This window comes from Asparagus officinalis, chromosome 2, assembly GCF_001876935.1.
Source record: "Asparagus officinalis chromosome 2, Aspof.V1, whole genome shotgun sequence".
Taxonomy (NCBI): Eukaryota; Viridiplantae; Streptophyta; class Magnoliopsida; order Asparagales; family Asparagaceae; genus Asparagus; species Asparagus officinalis.
Window position 1 is genome coordinate 48,124,254 of NC_033795.1, and position 17,873 is coordinate 48,142,126.

A 17,873-nucleotide genomic window follows, 5' to 3' on the forward strand; every position below is an offset into this window, starting at 1 on the left:
ATTGGAAACTTGATGGCTTATGAAGTTCAAATTAAAGATTGAAAGATGGATGATGAACCAAAGAAGAAAAAGGTACTTTCCTTCAATGCATCCTCCGACACCGATGAATTCGATGAAGATGATAAGGATATTGCAATGATTACTAAGAAATTCAAACGATTTCTTAACACTACAACAAAATACAACATTGCCGACGAAACAAAAACGTCGGCAAATGTTTAAAAAACGTCGGGAAAAATATTTCCCGACGTAAAATACAGCGTCGCTAACACGTCGCCAAAAGTTCGTCAAGGAAAGTATTTGGCGACGCAAATACACTGCGTCGCCAAAAGTATACTTTTGGCGACGCGGCATCGTCAAGGAAAGTATTTGGCGACGCAAATACACTGCGTCGCCAAAAGTATACTTTTGGCGACGCGGCATGTGTCGGGAAAAGTACATCTTTTAGCGACGCATATTATTTTGCGTCGGCAAAAACATGCTGATTTTTTCCATATGTGAAATGATGTTGGGAAATCTTGCACTTTTGACGACGTACATAACGTCGACAAAGGGTAATGCGTCGGCAAAAATCATTCATCAGGGATGTAACTTCGGGCTGAGATTGTTCGATAGTCTTGTTGACTAATCGCTCCTGTCATTTTTAAAGATGTAAGATCCATATCATTTCATCGGGGATGTAACTTCGGGCTGAGATTGTTCGATAGTCTTGTTGACTAATCGCTCCTATCATTTTTAAAGATGTAAGATCCATATCATTTTTAAGTTTTTTATAGATTGATTTAACAAAAGTAAATTTATAAGTTTTTTATAGATTGATTTAACAAAAGTAATTGGACATACGTACATAGGTATCTTGTGCTTTCTCGTTTACCCATACTTTCATTTTTTTTTGGTAGTGGGTTTCCTTGTAAAATTCCGGAAAAGAGGGAGCTTGCCCATCATTTTTTGATTTCTGTAATTAAATAAATTTATCATTATGGTTGTTAATAACTATTTATAGTCTATTTATTTAAAAAGTAAAAACTTATAAAGCAAAACTTACGATTAGTGACATCGCTGCTGCAAATGATCGGGAACCAGATATATGATTGTAGGGTAACTTTGATCGACTCTCCTTCTCTTTATAAGATTTTGTCTAATAACCAATATAAAATATATTATTATAATATATCACAACAAATAAAATTAACATGACAATTTAATAAATTGATTTGAGATATATACCTTCCACTCTTCAGTTTCCCACACATCGATCATCGATACCCAATCATTGGGCTCCACGCGCTTCGGTGGATGGTTCTTGGGATCAAGTACTCCCTTCTCTATTAAACCAAGATAGTAGGCGTGCAACTCATGCTTCCAATTTCTATATATACTCTGACACTTTTTCTTTATGGAATCTTGGATGACTAGGTCGTTCTCATAGTCCCCGACATCAAATCTTTGCTACAAGTACAGTTAAGCATGAATATACATATAAGCATAAATATCCTTCTGTAAGCATGAATATACATATAAGCATAAATATTGGTATAAGCATGAATACCCTTCTTTTAGAATGAATATACATATAAGCTTAAATATTGGACCAGATTCATTAAAACACCCCATATTCACGTCAAACAAGAACTTTCTTGGTCACACACATTTCAGATGCCCATTAATAGAGTATCTAAGTTACAGATACGCTGCAATGATGATAAATATGATGCTGACTTTTTCCATAAAATTTTCTTCATACCTAACTGGTTGAAATTTCATTTAGTTTCCAAAGACACTTAGTAAACACATGAGCATTGGAACAAGCATATATTACGAAATATTTATTATCATTTGTCTTTGACGTTGAAGTGGGTTTCTGTTGATAATATTTATTATCAACATGGTGATTTGATCCAAATAATTTATTTTTATTCCACTTTTTATGAGCTGTATCTATACCTACCTCCTATGTGCGTTTTTTGTTCCACTCCGCACTTCATCAATAACAATAAGAGTATCATATATTAATCTAACTGCGGAAGCGGCTAGGCTAAATCTATACCTACCTCCTATGTGCGTTTTTTGTTCCACTCCGCACTTCATCAATAACAATAAGAGTATCATATATTAATCTAACTGAGGAAGCGGCTAGGCTAATCCTTTCATGTACGTGCTTCTTTTTTGTAGCTTAGGATATTAGAATGCGTAATTAATTAGAAATATAAAACAGTTCCATTGGCAATGATCAATTATCCCGAGATTATACTAAGTGACCTTCATCATTAATTAATATGAAAGGGACCAATTAGGTCCGTGACTAAACAAATATAGAGAAATACCTCTACAACACATCCCTTGGTCAAGCTTTGCAATGCCTTTAATTATCGGCCAGTGAACATGGAAATAAGTGATAATTAATTAAGATTATCTTCAGATCATATATCTATATGTGACATAACATAAAAAAGTGTTTAACATCTTGCTCCTGTTATATAGTTATTTGTAGGAGTCTGCAGCTAGCCAGTAATTTGACAATATGATCTTCAGTGTATGTAAAACCCCAAAATTTTGAATATTTTATGACAAATAATAATAAATATGTTATATATTTATAAATAATATATTATGATATTTGAGTATGCTAAGAATTGGTTTGAGATAAATTCAATGTATATATGTATATATATAAGAGCAAATGCACAATTCATGCTCGATGTATAAATCTGGAAATTTATGACCAGCGGAGAGATTTTGTATTTTGCTCACAGATATAGTTGGAATTTGGAAAAAAAAGTAAGACAAAAGTTGTAGGTATCTTCAAGAGCTTTCCAACAAGTCTTAGATCATCTCATTTCAAGGTTGTATGCGAAAGTTATGACCAAAATACTGAAGGTTGTTTTTTAGTTTTTTCCAGTTTCGGGTCTGTTCGGATTTCGGGTTTTATTTCGGGTTTGACCGCTCATATATAACCTCTTCTACCCGAAAACACCCATTTTTTCTTCTGTTTTCTAAACCCTAGCAGCCCCCCTCTTCTCTCCCAAACCCTAGATCTTTTCTTGGCGATTTTGGAGGAGTTTTGAAGGATTTTCAACGGATTTTTGGAGGGATTCGGCGAAGGGGATTGTTCTCCTGCAGATTCAGGACCCTTGTTCCCATCAGAGGCGAGTAACATCTCACCCAACTTCACCCCTTTTGTTTTCATGCAAAGTTTGAGTTTTTATTGAATTTATTGGGCCAAAAATTGTATTTTCTTGTAGAGATAGTAGGTCTATATGGTACATGTTATAAGAATCATGTTTTCAAACTTTAAAAGCTCACCAAAGGACTTTTATCAACAAGATCTAGATCTGAAAACGTTTTAGCATAAGAAAGAAATAAAAACCTGTTCTTTTGCTTTTCTACACCTATGTTTTTGCTTAAATTATGTGTAATTCATATATGGGATCTTGGTGAAATTTTAAAGATTTAAATTTCGTGGCACCGGTCGACCGGGAATGTTTCTGCTGAATAGTGAGGTTCTTATCCGTATGCGGTCGACCGGGTCTGTCGACCGCCGCTCAGTATTGTGCAGATTTGGTTTTTTTGCTGAGTGTTTCATGTGTTCGATGAATTCCCTCGACTATCTGATACTAGTGTTCACTGTTGCCATAAATCTAAGCATGATAGATGACCTGAGGGCACCAAATTTAGAACTTATACGTCGAGACATGTGTGAAATTTGTATATGTGCACTTTCTTCATTTATCTCATCGATAATCACTATCTAGCCCATGTGATTGGGAAAACTATGTTAAATGCAGTCCTCGTGTTGGATTATAATCCATTAAAGTCCTCGTGTTGGACTATAATCCATTAAAGTCCTTGTGTTGGACTATAATCCATTTCAGTCCTCGTATTGTATATTCACCCACTTGACCATGGGTTGACCAGTTGTTAAGCTATGAGTATGACACTTATCTGAATCAGGACATGACACTTATGAAATTTTGGACCTTTGGCACTCATTTGGTTATGACAGAATACAGTAGCTTATGTTCTGAGACGGGTTGCATTTCTCTTTATTATTGTTTTTATATTAGACTTTGGGTTTGGTATTTAGGGATTTACAATTTGAGATACAAGGTATATACATGAGGGTTTCCTTGTTTGGATTATTTCGCTCGACGTACCCACGCTTGTGTTGTAATTTCCTAAATACCAAAACCCATTGTAGTTAGAATAAATGATTTTATACTACTATGTATTAACTGTATTTTTATATACAACGAGCCCTATCCTTTGGGGTTGGTTGTGATGTTGCTCGCTAGCGCTTTGATGCTCGTTGTCCCTCCCCCTTTCAGGTAACGAGCTAGGAGCCTGGAGAGTCGCAGGTTGATGGCGATGCACTTTAGCGTCAGCTGCCTACTTTAGATATATTTTTCTTTTGAGCTCCACTGTAGACTTTTTGGTTTAGATATTTGAGAGTCTATTCTAGAATATGTAAAGGCCGTGTGCCTTATTTCCTTTTATTCAAACCTTTGTATTTGAGACTTGTTGAAAAGTTCCAGTGTATTCATTTCAGACATTTACTTGTACTTCAGTATATTAGATGATGAAATACTAACTTGATCTCTATCATTTTCCTCAGTTGTTCCTTGTATTATCTTCTACTTGCTTTTGTATCCGCACCTATTGTTGACTCTACTAGATAGATGTTAATTGTGATGGTGAAACATGTTATTGCACGGTGTGGTGCAAAGCAGGTTTGACATTCTTGGTTTCACCTTGGACTGCAGCCTTGTGTGAACCCAGAGGCATCACAGTTGGTATCAGAGCTCTAGTTCCAGTATCCTTAGGATCATCCTGTGTCGAGTCGTGGAGCTATGATAGAGTTTTTTAGGATTCGTGTATAGAGTCTGTAAGGATTTCCTAGTATGAGTGAGGACGATATATGCATATATCTCAAAAAATTGAGAATTTTTTTTATAACAACTATTTTATGTTGATTGAAGGTAATTGCGTGAATACTATGTGTTATGAATTTGTATTATGATACGTTATATATATATATATGTATTTTTGCTATCTCACTTACTGTGAAAATTAAGCTCTCCTTTTGATATTATAATTATCGAAACGAGGATGTGGTCGAGGTAAAACTCGTACCTGGAGAGCTGGGCATGCAGAGCCGAGCCATAGCTGGCTCCACAGTATTTGATCGACTTCATGGTGTCGTTAGCAGCTAGATCTTACAATAATCGAGGAGCAAGACGTGTATCCATTTCCGTCAGCAACACCACTTTCAAGAGATTCACCACCGGTTGTACCTGTCGTGGAAGTAAAGATGTAATACCAATGAGTACACCACCACCATAATTAGTTGTTGATAGAGCCACAGAGCAGGAGATTTAACTCTGAAAGGATATGAAAAATATCAGACAATATGAGCACCAAAATTTCAAGGCACACTAGTTTCAATTGCAACCTATAAGAGGAACCAAGCAGAAGTCAAATATATATTCAGCATTGAGGACCATCGCTGAAGGATAGCAACAACATCCTGATTTTTTTGACGAGACAGCAATTATCACCTATTTGGGAGAATTTAGGTCGTTTCTTCATCAAACAATTACCGCTAGTCTAAGTGAAGCAGGGAGATATACCCATAGTGAAGGAAGAAATCAAAATCCAGAATAGTGATAATGACAATGACAAGAGAACCATTGCAAAAATCTAGAGAAACCTAACAACGGGAGAATGATTTTACCCCAGCAACAAGGACAAGATAAGAAAGGGGCACAATATGATTAGAGAGTGCCGGAGTAGTGCAGAGATTCAGAGAAACATGTTACAATCACAACAAGGTCGAACAAATAGCAAAAGACTTGTAGCAGTTCACAGCAGGAAGCTGGCATGATAAAGGTCGCAGTCGGCAATCTCAGAGTCGTAATTTCGGCCAGCACTGAGGAAATAGAAGTACTACTTGTTAATCTGAAGATTTAGGGGCCAGCAGGCCAGATTTGCATAATCCAGGAGATTTGCATTATCCAGCAAAGTCTGTTCAGCTGTACGGCATGATCAGGATATGAGCGGAGCTTTATTCGTGATTTCATTTTCAGTTCGGATCTAGTTTGATTTATGAAATTCGTCTATCTCTTATCCTTCGTACCTTTGTTGATGGGTGTCAGCTTGTGGCATTCCTTAGATTTTCCATTGTCAGTGCCTACCCCTCTAGGGGGGTATCCCTTCCATCTGTTGGAGATGTGTCATCAAACTAGATGAGTCTGAGTTAGACATCGAGTTGATCGTGTTATCGATTTGATAGTCTAGATGAGTCTGAGTTAGACATCGAGTTGATCGTGTTATCGATTTGATAGTGTTGCATATGTCTGAGTTCGATGTTATCCTTGGTATGGATTGGTTGTCATCGTGTTATCGATTTGATAGTGTTGCATATGTCTGAGTTCGATGTTATCCTTGGTATGGATTGGTTGTCTTCCTACCATGTTAGTATTGAATGCTTTGCGAAGACAGTCAATTTGCGAGCGTCCGATGGGTCTGAGATGATTGTGGCAACCTCTCAGGGCAACCATTTTGCAGAGTCATTTCTGGAGTACATCAAGGAGGTGATGCGACGGGATCAGGGAGTTAATTTATTGGAGACTAGAGTTGTCTCAGAGTATCAGGATGTCTTTCAGGACATACCTGGACTACCTCCTGTGTGAGAGGTTGAGTTCTGTATTGAGTTGCAGCAAGACACAGTCCCGATATCCCGCGCACCCTATCGCATGGCACCAGCTGAGATGAGGGAGCTTCAAACCCAGTTGGACGAGTTGTTAGCTCAGGGTTTTATTCATCAGAGTCATTCTCCGTGGGGAGCGCCAGTTCTCTTCGTGAAGAAGAAGGACGACAGTATGTGTTTGTGTATTGATTATAAAGAGTTGAACAAGGTCACTATCCAGAATAGGTACCCATTACCTAGGATTTATGACTTGTTCGATCCGTTGCCCGAAGCGTATGTTTCTCGAAGGCTGATCTTCGTTTTGGGTTATTGTAGTTACGAGTTCGGGAGAGGGATTTTCCCAAAGCTGTGTTTTCCTGATTCGATATGAATCTTTTGAGTTTCTGGTTATACCATTTGGGTTGACCAATGCACCCGCTGTATTCATGGATTTGATGAACCGGGTTTTTCGTCCCTTCTTGGATCAGTTCGTGATAGTTTTTTATCGACGGCATCCTCTTTTATTCGAGATCGGAGGTAGAGCACGAGCAGCATCTCCGGTTAGCTTTGCAGACTACAGGAGCATCAGTTCTATGTCAAATTTAGCAAATGCGAGTTTTGGCTTTCAGGAGTCAGATTTCTCGGCCACGTTATCAGCAGAGAGGGCATAGCAGTTGATCCGGCTAAGGTTACAACAAATCTTGATTTGGAACCGCCGAAGACGGTGATAGAGATTCGAAGCTTCTTGGGTTTAGCCGGTTATTACAGGAAGTTCATCCAGGACTTCTTGAAGATTTCGATGCCACTTACACGTTTTACGAAAAAGGGTGTACAGTTCATTAGAAGAACGGAGTGCCAGAAGGCCTTTGATACTTTAAAGGCTAAGTTAACTACAGCGCCAGTTTTGACTATTCCGAGCAGTGACAGGACATACGTTGTTTACACAGATACATCATTAGAAGGTTTAGGAGGCGTCTTGATGCATACTCAGAGGGTAGAAGTATATATCTCATGGAAATTTAGGGTGCACAAGCAGAACTATCTCACTCATGATTTGGAGTTAGCAGCAGTGGTATTTACACTGAAGTCATGAGACATTACTTGTATGGAGTGCAGTTTGAGTTGTTCACCAACCACCAGAGTTTGAAGTATCTTTTCCCCCAGAAGGAATTCAACCAGAGACAGCGGCGAGTTGTTCACCAACCACCAGAGTTTGAAGTATCTTTTCCCCCAGAAGGAATTCAACCAGAGACAGCGGCGGTGGATTGAGTTTATTGAGGACTATGAATTCACGATTCAGTACACCCAGGAACAACTAAGATGTACAAGTACCTAAAGAGACACTTTTGGTGGAGTGATATGCGTAGGAAGATTTTAGAGTATGTAGCTAAGTGTCTTACCTGTCAGCAAGTGAAGGCGGAACATCAGAGACCGACAGGAACACATCGGCATTTACCCATTTCGGAGTAGAAGTGGGTGGACATTTCTATGGACTTTATTGTAGGGTTATCGAAGTCGAAGAAAGAGAATGATTCGGTTTGGGGTGATAGTTGATAGACTGATAAAGTCAGCACATTTTATTCCAGGGAGGATATTTATTTAGGAGACTATTCAACTTCGTGGAGTTCCAGATACAACAGTATCAAATTAAGATGGATTGTCAGACGGAGAGAGTAAATCAGATATTCAGCTTCAAGGTAGCTGGGAGGATCATATTTCATTGATAGAGTTCGTTTAGAACAATAATTATCAAGTGACAATCGGTATGACCCCGTATGAAGTATCATACGAGAGGCCTTACAGATCGCCTATATGTTGGGTAGAGCCGGAGAAGAGTTTAATGCTTGGGCCAGAGCTTATGAGACAGATTACTGAGGAAGTAACATTTACCAGAGATCGGATTCTAACCGTTTAGAATCGGCAAAAGAGCTATGCTAATAAGAGATGAAAAACCTTGGAGCTTCAGATTGGAGATTCGGTTAGGCTGAAGGTATCGCATGTGAAAGGTGTTTAGCAATTCGGAAGACAGAAAAAGCTTACGCCGAGATACATTGGACCGTATCAGATTTTGGAGAGCATTGAAGCTGTGTCATACAGACTAGATCTTCCAGCATCAACAGGTAAATTAAATTTTTGTATGACTTATATTATGGCTTATGGTTGCATGTATGGCGATGTTTATACTTAACACTAAAATGAGAGTATTACAACTTATCTCCTAAGTACTTGGAACACATGGTATATATATGGGGGGTTCCTTGTTTGGATTTTTCGCTCGATGTACTTATTCCATTTAGTTAGGTGTTAAGTGGGGGTATTTATATTTTAGACGGTTAAGTGTAGACATCGAAGATGATTTTTGGAAGCGCAAATATGTTATGTCGCGCGACTTCCTGCACCTATTGAGGAAGTGGATTGATTTATGTGTGCGATTATTTGTGTGGTTATATTTAGATTTAATGCTAGAATGAGGATATTTCCGCTTAATTCTTAAATTTTTTTTTGGAACACATGGTATATATATAGAGGGTTCCTTGTTTGGATTTTTCGCCCGACGTACTAGTTCCGTTCGATTAAGGGTTGAGTGGGAATAAAGTCATCCTAGATTGTTAAATATAAATATCCTTATATGCTTATCAAGAGTAAATATTTTGAGATATTATGTTTGTGGGTTAAATTAGACCCTCTACGTGCTTTTCTTCTATATTTATTTGCTGAAGTATGATTTCTGAATTTCGAGGACGAAATTCTTTTAAGGGGGGAAGAATGTAAAACCCCAAAAATTTGAATATTTTATGACAAATAATAATAAATATGTTATATATTTATAAATAACATATTATGATATTTGAGTATGCTAAGAATTGGTTTGAGATCAATTCAATGTATATATGTATATATATAAGAGCAAATGCGCAATTCATGCTCGATGTATAAATCTAGAAATTTATGACCAGCGAAAAGATTTTGTATTTTTCTCACAGACATAGTTGGAATTTGGAAAAACGTAAAAGATAAAAGTTGTAGGTATCTTCAAGAGCTTTCCAACAAGTCTTAGATCATCTCACTCCGAGGTTGGATACGAAAGTTATGACCAAAATACTGAATGTTGTTTTTTAGTTTTTTCCAGTTTCGGGTCTGTTCGGTTTTCGAGTTTTATTTCGGGTTTGACCGCTCATATATAACCTCTTCTACCCGAAAACACCCATTTTTCTTCTGTTTTCTAAACCCTAGCAGCCCCCCCTCCCCCCCTCTTCTCTCCCAAACCCTAGATCTTTTCTTGGCGATTTTGGAGGAGTTTCGAAGGATTTTCAATGGATTTTTGGAGGGATTCGGCGAAGGGGATTGTTCTCCTGCAGATTCAGGACCCTTGTTTCCATTAGAGGGGAGTAACATCTCGCCCAACTTCACCCCTTTTGTTTTCATGCAAAGTTTGAGTTTTTATTGAATTTATTGGGCCAAAAATCGTATTTTCTTGTAGAGATAGTAGGTCAATATGGTACATGTTATGAGAATCATGTTTTCAAACTTTAAAAGCTCACCAAAGGACTTTTATCAACAAGATCTAGATCTGAAAACGTTTTAGCATAAGAAAGAAATAAAAACCTGTTCTTTTGCTTTTCTACACCTATGTTTTTGCTTAAATTATGTGTAATTCATATATGGGATCTTGGTGAAATTGTAAAGATTTAAATTTCGTGATTTACTGCTATATGACCCATTCATATGTTGAGTTTTGTTATGGAGAAAGGGTTACAGGTTTAGAAGCTGACAGAATCCAGATCTGGGTTCTGTCTGCCTCGCGGTCGACAGCATCGGTCGTCCGCTGGGCGCGCAGCAAGGGCAGGACCCGCCTGATCTCTGTCCGGTCGACCGGGGCGGTCGACCGCGACATCTTGGCGGTCGACCGCACCGGTCGACCGGGAATGTTTCTGCTGAATAGTGAGGTTCTTATCCGTATGCGGTCGACCGGGTCTGTCGACCGCCGCTCAGTATTGTGCAGATTTGGTTTTTTTGCTGAGTGTTTCATGTGTTCGATGAATTCCCTCGACTATCTGATACTAGTGTTCACTGTTGCCATGAATCTAAGCATGATAGATGACCTGAGGGCACCAAATTTAGAACTTATACGTCGAGACGCGTGTGAAATTTGTATATGTGAACTTTTTTCATTTATCTCATCGATAATCACTATCTGGCCCATGTGATTGGGAAAACTATGTTAAATTCAGTCCTCGTGTTGGACTATAATCCATTAAAGTCCTCGTGTTGGACTATAATCCATTAAAGTCCTCGTGTTGGACTATAATCCATTAAAGTACTTGTGTTGGACTATAATCCATTTCAGTCCTCGTATTGTATATTCACCCACTTGACCATGGGTTGACCAGTTGTTAAGCTATGAGTATGACACTTATCTGAATCAGGACATGACACTTATGAAATTTTGGACCTTTGGCACTCATTTGGTTATGACAGAATACAGTAGCTTATGTTCTGAGACGGGTTGCATTTCTCTTTATTATTGTTTTTGTATTAGACTTTGGGTTTGGTATTTAGGGATTTACAATTTGAGATACAAGGTATATACATGAGGGTTTCCTTGTTTGGATTATTTCGCTCGACGTACCCGCGCTCGTGTTGTAATTTCCTAAATACCAAAACCCATTGTAGTTAGAATAAATGATTTTATACTACTATGTATTAACTGTATTTTCATATACAACGAGCCCTATCCCTTGGGGTTAGTTGTGATGTTGCTCGCTAGCGCTTTGACGCTCATTGTCCCTCCCCCTTTCAGGTAACGAGCCAGGAGCCTGGAGAGTCATAGGTTGATGGCGATGCACTTTAGCGTCAGCTGCCTACTTTAGATATATTTTTCTTTTGAGCTCCACTGTAGACTTTTTGGTTTAGATATTTAAGAGTCTATTCTAGAAGATGTAAAGGCCGTGTGCCTTATTTCCTTTTATTCAAACCTTTGTATTTGAGACTTGTTGAAAAGTTCCAGTGTATTCATTTCAGATATTTACTTGTACTTCAGTATATTAGATGATGAAATACTAACTTGATCCCTATCATTTTCCTCAGTTGTTCCTTGTATTATCTTCTACTTGCTTTTGTACCAGCACCTGTTGTTGACTCTACTAGATAGATGTTAATTGTGATGGTGAAACATGTTATTACACGGTGTGGTGCAAAGCAGGTTTGACATTCTTGGTTTCACCTTGGACTGCAGCCTTGTGTGAACCTAGGGGCGTCACACTATAGCATTACCAAATTAAAAGGAAATTAAAATAATAGCTAGTAATGATAATCATGATGGACCCACTTATCCCAGGGCTAGACTGTTGTTTGGTATTTGACTGCTCTGAAGTTTGTTCGGGCAAAAAATAAAAGGCTTAAGCTAGGTATAGCATAGATTTGCATTTATGAAAAGGTTTTAGTGGAGGATGTATAATTTTTTTTATTAGTTTCATTAGTAAATCTTTAATGTAAAATCTAATAAGGAAAAAGAGAACAATTAAACTAGATGCATGGAATCATCCAATTTTATTTTGAGTAGTAGGAGCAGGACCCAAATAGTGAAGAGATCAATGAAACAGGTTCGTCATCTCCTGGAATCAGTTCAAATTTTCTAGTAAAAACTTACGGAGAATTCATGTAGATGTTCACAAATACTTACGGAGAAATCACAAATACTAAGATACCCAAAAAAAATTAGGGCAAATTCAATACCTAAAAAAAATTAGGGCACGGGCGGGTTTGATTACCGATCTTACGATCCTCCTCATTGAGCAGGAGGAGGAGGAGAGGAGGCGAGATCCGACGGAGGCGGCGAACTCCGACGATGGCGGCGACGATCTTCGACGGAGGCGGCGAACTTCAGAGAAGAGGAACGGGAGGGTTTGGGGCCAATTTTCGAATGAGAGAGAGAGAGAGAACGGGGGGGTTTGGCGGCGGTGAGCTTCGACGGAGGCGGCGAACTTCAGAGAAGAAGCACGGAGGCGGCGAACTTCAGAGAAGAAGCACAGAGGCGGCCGATTTTTTTATGAGAGAGAGAGAACGGAGGGGTTTGGCTCTTCGTGAAAATAAAGGGGGAAATTTTCCCTCCCTTTATTTGGTTTCTGGCTTTCGTGAAAATGAATGGGTAAAAATTTCAGCGGGGAGGGGGGTTTGGCGACGCTGAAGAATAAAGTAGCGTCGTAAAAGAAATAAGTTTTAGCGACGCCAAAGTAGTACGTTGGGAAAAGATGACTTTTAGCGACGTTAACTTAATGCGTCGCGATAAATACAAACTATTATCGACGTCAATCCTGAAACGTCGCTAAATATATATATTTTTACCGACGAAAATGAAAAAACGTCGGGAAATCCATAACTTTTACCGACACTAAGTTAAAACGTCGCTAATAATATACACTTTTAGCGACGCTAATTATAAACGTCGGGAAAAATATATTTTTTGCCGATGCTAATTAAAAGCATCGGGAAAAACACAATTTTTGGCGACGTATTTAATCATGCGTCGGGAAAAATATTATTTTTGGCGACGTATTTAACCATGCGTCGGGAATAAGCGTCGGTAAAAGTGCAATTTGTTGTAGTGTAAGAATGGTAAGTTCAAGTTAAATAAATTTAAGAATACTAATGACTCTTTTTTGTATTTCAATCGTAATAAGCCAGGTCATATAAAGAAGGATTGTCCGCTACTCATGTCAAAGTCAAAGACCACAAATTCTAACAACTCCAATAACTTCAAGAAGAAGAAGAAGAAGGTAATGGCGGTAACTTGGGATGATAGCGACAATTCATCCTCTTCAGACGAAGAAGAAGAAAGAGAAGAAACAACCTACATGTGCTTCATGGCATAAGATGGAGTAAATAATTCTTTAAACAATGAAGAACTTTTAGATGCTTTTAATGAACTTTACATTAAATTTAAATATTTAAATGCTAATTATAAGATATTAAAAAGTGAAAATGATAAATTGAACTTAGAATAAGTTTCATCAAATTCTTCATAAATTGAAGAATTAAAGGAATTAAATGACAAATTATTTTCTAAAATAAGATTATTAACTAAAAATAATATCTACCTTAAATCTGAATGTAATGTTATGAAAAATAAAATTTTAGATTTAGATAAGAGTATGTCTTCACTTAAAATTAAATATGAAGAATTATTCTTAAATATAAATAAGTTTAATACAGGAAAAGAAGACTTAAATGATTTTTTAACTTTTCAAAAATCTTCTAGTTCAAGATTTTCTTTAGGATATATTTATAAGAAGTATTAAAATGTTTCAAGTATAAATCTTATATCATCTTTTATGAATAACAAAGTTAGAAAATTTCATGCACCTTTAACAAGGAATGTTAATCCTGAAAATAAAAATGCTTTATCTATATTCATTTGTGTGCCTAAAAATGTTAGCAAAAATGAAAGAAATATTTATATTTCAAACTTTAAGAAAAGCATATGCAATTCAACTAATTATATTTATGTTAACAAAGGGAAACCAAATTCCAAGTAGATTTGGTCTCCTAAGTGCTAATCTTATAGACCCAACATAAAAGGGTACCAATGTTTAAATGTCTATTTTTTAGGTACCTCAAAAAGAAAAGTGGATATTAGATAGAGGATATTCTAAACACATAACCGAAAACTCTCAAATTTTGTCTTTAATTCAATACAAACATGGAGGCACAGTTACATTTATAGACAAAAACAAATGTTAAGTTATAGGTATTGGAATAGTAGGTAATATTAACAAACTTTTAATAGATAATGTTTTATTAGCAGATGGTTTAAAATATAATCTTCTAAGTATAAGTCAACTATGTGATATAAATTTTAAAATCATATTTGAAAAAGATTCATGTCTTATATATGATCAAGATTTATCAAATATCTTGTTTAAAGGCTTTAGAAAGAAAGATATATATGTTTTATCCATGAATTTTTATTCAAATGAATATTGTTTAGTTGCATCAATAGATGATACATTATTATGGCACGGAAGATGTGAACATATTAATTTGAAATTTTTTTACGTATTTGTAAAAATAATTTAGTAAACGGTTTACCTAAAATTGTAAATAAAAAATTTATTTTTGTGACGCATGTAAAGAAGGAAAAATGCATAAATCTTTTTTTAAATCTAAAGGTGTTGTTTCTACAAGTAGACCATTAGAATTATTACATATAGATCTATTTGTTCCTTCTAGAATTGCATGTTTAAAATGAAAGTAGATATGAATTTGTCATTATTGATGATTATTCAAGATTTTCATAGGTTATGTTTTTAAAACATAAAAATGATACTTTTGATGAGTTTTCTACATTTTGTAAAAAGATACAAAATCAAAAACCAACTACTATTATCACTATTAGAAGTGATCATGGTGGTGAGTTTGAACATAAATTATTTTTAGATTTTTGTAATAAAAATGTTTCACATGAATTTTCATTTCCTTACACTCCACAACAAAATGGAGTTATTGAATGAAAAAATAGAACTTTACAAGAATGCGCTAGAACAATGTTAGTTGAGTCTAATCTACCTAAGTATTTTTAGGCAGAAGTAACTAACACAACATGTTATGTTCAAAATAGTATTTTATTAAGACCTATTTTAAATAAAATAAGTCTTGAATTATTTTACAATCGCATTCCTAAAGTTTTATATTTTAAAGTATTTGGATGTAAATGATATATATTAAATACAAAAGAAAACTTAGAAAAGTTTGATTCTAAATCAGATGAAGGAATTTTTTCATGTTACTCTATGCATAGTAAAGCTTATCAAATTTATAATAAAAATACTTCTACAATAGAAGAATCCTTGCATGTTTCTTTTGATGAATCTAATTCAAATTCTAACATTAATGATAATAATCATGATGGTGATGATATTGTTAATCAACCACCCCCTATTATTTATGATAATCCTAATGATACTATTGTTTTACCTAAAGCATATGTAGATGTTTGGAAATCCATTATAGGAACAAAATGGATATTTCAAAATAAATTGGATGAATCTGGACAAGTTATTAGAAACAAAGTTAGATTGGTTGCACAAGGTTATAATCAAGAAGAAGGTATTGATTATGATGAAATTTATACACCTGTTGCTCGTTTAGAATATGTAAGAATTTTACTTGCATTTACATATTTTATGGATTTTAAATTATATCTAATGGATGTTAAAAGTGCATTTTTTAAATAGTTTTATTAAAGAAGAAGTTTTTGCAGAACAACCTCCCGGATTTGAACATGAAAGTTTTTCAAATCATGTTTTCAAACTTAAGATAGCTTTATATGGTCATAAACAAGCACCCCGTGCTTAGTATGATAGACTAAAGAATTTTTTTTAAACTTAAGTATTTATAATTAGGAAACTACACTATTTATTAAGAAAATAAATAATGATATATTATTAATTCAAATATATGTAGATGATATAATATTTAGTTCTACTAACAATGATATTTGTCAAGAGTTTGCTAAGACTATGTAGGATGAATTTGAAACGATTGAACTCAACTTCTTCCTTGGACTTCAAATCAAATAATTAAAGGAAGAAATTTTCATCAACCAAAGCAAATATGCTAAAGAATTACCCAAACACTTTTGATTGGAAAACACTACTAGCAAACCAACATCAATGAGTACAACTACATCACTTGACAAAGATGAAAATAGTAAGAATGTTGATTAAAAGCTTTATCGAGGTATGGTTGGATCACTTCTTTACATTACAGCTAGTAGACCCGATATTATGTTTAGTGTATGTTTATGTGCTAGATTTCAATCTAATCCTAAAGAGTCACACCTTAAAGCAATAATTTTTTTTAGATATCTTAAGGATACTATAAATTTTGGTTTATTTTATCCAAAGAATAGCACATTTGATTTATTATCATATAGTGATGCTAATTTTTCCAGATTTAAATCTGATAGAAAAAGTACAAGTGGTACGTGTCATTTCTTAGGACATTCACTTGTATTTTGGTTTATAAAATGTAAAACCATGTGAAATTTGATAAATGAGTTTTTATTATGAAATTTATGTTTATATCATAGATGAATCCTAGCCATTCAGCTCTCGGCTATATAATGTGCTCGTGGTCTCTTTGGTAGAGTTCTCGTGCTTACAAAAGAAAATTCACCAGAAGAGAAGTACAGAGTTTTTTTTTTGCTTTATTCAATGGCTTCCAAGTCGAATACTTCGAAGGGAAAGGAGATTGCTTCCTCCTCCACTACTGTCGGTGTCAACGCGGTGTCTGCTGCCTGCTGCCGCGGATGGTCCGGTCCAAGGGTCCGTCGCCACAGATCCCACTCCGACGCTTGTTCTCCTCTAGAAGTTGGAGGAGGACCTTCGCCGAATGGCTGTCATGATCAGCCAAGGCGTCGGGGGGTATGACGACGTGCTCCTCCTCATGGCCGAAGGCCTAGAGGAGATCCGCCGTGTGGGTGGTCGCCAGCTGGCCCGGCGATGTGAGTAGGAGCTTCAACGTTTGGGGGGGCTGATGCATCACCTGGAGGAGTTGGTGCACGCCGATGCTTCTGACGAACCACCGCCTCTCGCGATGAGCGTCATGTTCGAGCGTGAGGAACTAGCGAGCCACATTTAGGAGAAAGAGGCCGAGCTCAAATGCTTGCGCAAGCAACATCGCACAGTTTTGCCTGAGATGGATGCCTACATAGATGCTGTTTTCCTTCATGGACACTGGTCCCTCGAGGAAGAGGCAAACTTGTGAAAGCTCGAGCACAAAAAGATGCGTCTTGGTCGTGTTGCTGAAGTGGTGGCAAAGACGCTCCAGCTTCTTCGCCGAGAAGAGGAGGATGACGAGGCTGCTTTCGCCAGGCTGCAGCAGAGGCAGGAGGCGAAGACCCGAGCCAGATAGGCGGCAGAGCTCGCAGCTATCAAGGTGAAAATCGCTAGTTTTAGTCTTTTGAAGTTGATGTAGTGCGTCGCTCTCTTTGTTAAACACGGATTGTAATTTTGTTGATGCTTGATGCATCACAGTTTAAAACTATGTCTGTAATTTTGGCCTGGAATGGCCTGTTACGCTTTTGTTTATTTACTGCTTTGCATGCACAACTTTTACATTATTTTTTGTGTTTGATCTGTGCTTAGGACTATTGGTTAGTCCTTGATAGCCATTGTGTTGGACTCGC

General features: G+C 36.6%; 1 long non-coding RNA gene across 1 annotated transcript; it reads right to left on the reverse strand.

Annotated features, from left to right (window-relative positions):
* On the reverse strand, nt 668-1,117 carry LOC109829522. The gene is made up of 3 exons (XR_002244056.1): nt 1,046-1,117; nt 848-955; nt 668-726 (listed from the first exon to the last, which is right to left on the reverse strand). It is a non-coding gene; the product is annotated as an uncharacterized LOC109829522 (long non-coding RNA).